Genomic DNA, 3,517 nt, shown 5'->3' with positions numbered 1-3,517 from the left:
CCCCCTCCCCCCCGTATCAGAGCAGAGACCAGCTCAGACCCTTCCAGCTCCAGCTCTCTCTTTTCTCTCTTGCCATGCTAAAGGCATGGGCTGCAGTGCCTTGGTGTGCACATGAGGCATCACGCCTCTCTGGGGAGGAAGGGAGTCCAGCGGTTCCTCTGATACCGGAGACTTAACACTGGGAGTTTAGGATGGCAAAGAAAGGTACCTGTCTGACCATTTCCCTTTGCGTCTAAGGTACCCGCTGTTAGCTGAGTCCCCTGCTGTCACAGAGTCCCCGGGGCGCGTGTCACACTAGCATGAAGCCTCAGAAATTGATGCTGTGGTACATAGCTTCACAAAGACCATCTACCTTTGGAAGTTTACAGGGGCAATCAGGATCAAATATGAGAATACTCGTTAGGGGATGCAGTAGGTGGGATTTGTTAGATGGCCTCCGTGCCATCACCTTTTTTGGCTTTTTGCAGTGTATTCCTACAACGATTACTGCTGAGATTATGGTTTGCAGCTAGCAAAAGTTCTCAGGATGGACAACTCCCAAGGCACAGCTGCCTGCTGTACCTCCTTCCTGTGCACGGGTAGTGGCGACTGAATGGGAATAGTTTTGGTCCTGTTGGGGCTGTTGAGACACGTGTGGGATGTGGCTTCACGCAGTGACATCAGCACTGTAAAATGCCGCAGATTCTTGCTTCCTTTCCTCCTGCCTCTTCTTTCTGTCAAGCTGGAATAGTTACTGCCTTGGCACTCTGCAGATGGGACATCACTCCAGAGCAGTGAGGTGCAGCAGGGAGCACCTCCCTGAACGATAAACAGGACTTTCAAGGCCAGACAAGGGGGGGGGGGGGATGACAGGGTGGGGCGAGGAAAAGGAGGAAATGTTCACCCAGAGGGAACCTGTACCCTGCTGCAGTTTGCATGCTCTGTATCATCCAACAGCTTGTTAAAAACGGGAAGAACTGGCTTTGCTTTTTTTCTCCCCAGAAGTCCTTAAATGTGCAGTTCAAAAACCTTCCTGAAAGCATGGTGTGTGAGGAGGCTGCTGCCTCCTCCCGTCACTGCATCACCCGTACCTTGACAGTCACCTCGCCTTTATTTCTGGTGAGGTTTTTTCTTTATCTGCCCCCAGAGGAGTTGCCTGTGTTCTCTCCACCACTTAGAAGGCGCTCTGCAGCATGCAGGAATCCCAGGGAGTGCTGAGCGGAACCCGTGCAGCAGGGCCCGAGCCCCCCCGGAGCGTGCTGCCCCCGGTGCCTGTCCTGGCGGTGGGCATGGAGTCAGCCCTGGCTGCTCTGGCAGCCCGGCAGCCCTTTCGGGGGGTGAGCAGCATGGGTCTGGTGCGAGTTAGGCTCACCAGCACTCAGCCGTCCCTCTGGAGGGAGCGGAGGTTCATGCTGCAAGGCTATATTAATGCAATCCTTCTTTACTTGTTTTCCAATTAGCCTAATTGAATTCGGATTGCTTAAAAGTGGGCACTGGAGACATTTATCTTGATGGGATGACGGCCCTGAGCTCCAGCGATCCTATTAACTATAAGAACCCAAATCCCAGGTAGGGTCCGTCCAGCAGTAGCTCCCATGTGACCTAAGGCTTTAATCTGCTCCTCTTCCATGCTGTGCACACACATACACACACACACACGCACATGCACACACACACACACACACACACACTCACATACACACACACACACGCATCCTCATACACACATACCAGCACGCATGCACACGCATGCAGTGGCTGCCTCTCAAGGCTCCAGCAGCCTTAGGAGAAAGGTTGTTTAGTGCAAGACGTTGGAGAAAGACCTCAGAGAAAGACCTTCTTTCCTTCTTCTTAAGGGTTGGAGCAGAGTCACTGTGCTGCCTGCCTGCTCTAGGCTCCGCCATGATCTGTCCCCAGGGCTAAGCATCTGCCCAGTGACGGTGACAGTACCCAGTACCCGTGTGGCCCTGCCACCTCCTACCCTTGTGCCTGAGGGCAGCGGCCAGGGGAAGGCGCCCAGCCAAGAAGCTGCTGGGTGGGGGAGGCAGCAGAACGGGCCCCACGCAGTCGTATGAGAGAAATTCACTCCCTGGCAAGCAAAACACAGGCACCGATTCGGGTTTATGTCTTACTGCATTTGTAGGGAAGAATCTCAACTTCCTTTTCCCGTTAGCAAATGCTGCATGCAGGGAAACCAGACGCTATGAACCTGCGTCCCTTGCTGGCAGGACAGAACAGGGTTTTGCCCAGAGCTCGCCTCCTCAGTGCCCCAAAGTGATACAAGCGATCTGTACGTTCTACAGACCTGGGCCAGTATTTTTCATGATGCTACGCTCAAGAGGCTCAAAGATTCCGATAGCAGCATGCTTTGGCTCTGCACTCCTGTCACCCAGAAACGCTGCCACAAACAAGAGCGTGCCAAGGTGCTTGTGGGAGGAGTGTTTCTAGAAAGTGCTCGCCTGTGTGCTCACCAGTGCTTCGGGGAAACAGGTGATCAGCTTGAAATGCTGTAAAGGATTCTCGTGGCAAATAGACATGCAAACAAATGTATTTGCCCAGATTAATAAAATATGATCCACATATGATGAGGACATGAAGGTACGCACCGCCCTCTCTGTCCTTTTGCAGCCATGGAGGAGGGCACCATGATGCCCATCAGCGATAGCGGGTGCTTTGTAAGTAGCTGGTGTTCTCCGGCCTGTCCCCACGCCACAGTGTCTGTGCCAGTGCTGCAGTGGGAGCGGTGGGTGACCCTCCCGGGCGGTCTGGGCAGCCTGCTGGAGCAGCAGAGGGGTGACCCTCCCTCCCTTGCCCTCCTCCCCGCCTCACTGCAGAGGTGGCTTTGCCAAAAAGGAGAATTTCTCCTCCTTTCCCAAGTGACTGGTAAAGTACTGCAGGCATGGCACAGGCTCAAGTCCTCCCTAAGATTTTGTGTGTCTGTCTGCCCCTTGGCACCGCAACTGTGTGGTGTGTGACTGCTGTCCCCCTCCGCAGGGAGAGGGACCATCCCAGGCGCCTGCGGGAGATGCTCCGCGCTCCCCAGGCATGGTGGCTACCACAGTTTTGCTAAGTGCGTGCCGTGGCGCCTCTGCAGCAGCGCGGCACTGTGGGGCACTGGGTCTGCAGCAGCCAGGGGCATTAGCTGGGGTCACCAGGCAGGACGAAGTCCTCTCACGAGAGTGTGCCCAGGCCATGACCACTGGAGGCAATAAAGGCGTTTACAAGACATGGCTTGCATTGCCGGAGGCAAAGGCAGCTGGTTTTCCTGTACTTAATACTGGGACACCTGGCTGTTTGCTGCAACCCCCAGCAGATCCTCGCTGTTGATGGTGGGACCTGCCAGAAAGCTGGTGCCTTGGGTCACCCGGCTTCGCTCAGCAAAGCCCTGTGACTCAGTGGGGCTTCGCAGAGCCACCACCGTTCTGTGGGGCTGGAGGCCCTGACCCAACCCAGGCAAAGGGGGGGATTTCCATTCTACAGAGGGGATTCCGTTCTCTGGAGCGCATTGTATTTGTCTCTTTGCTCTTCACAAACCAAT

Source organism: Egretta garzetta, unplaced genomic scaffold (assembly GCF_000687185.1).
Source record: "Egretta garzetta isolate BGI_Z169 unplaced genomic scaffold, ASM68718v1 scaffold384, whole genome shotgun sequence".
In the NCBI taxonomy this organism is placed as follows: Eukaryota; Metazoa; Chordata; class Aves; order Pelecaniformes; family Ardeidae; genus Egretta; species Egretta garzetta.
Note: the sequence above shows the minus strand (reverse complement) of the source record.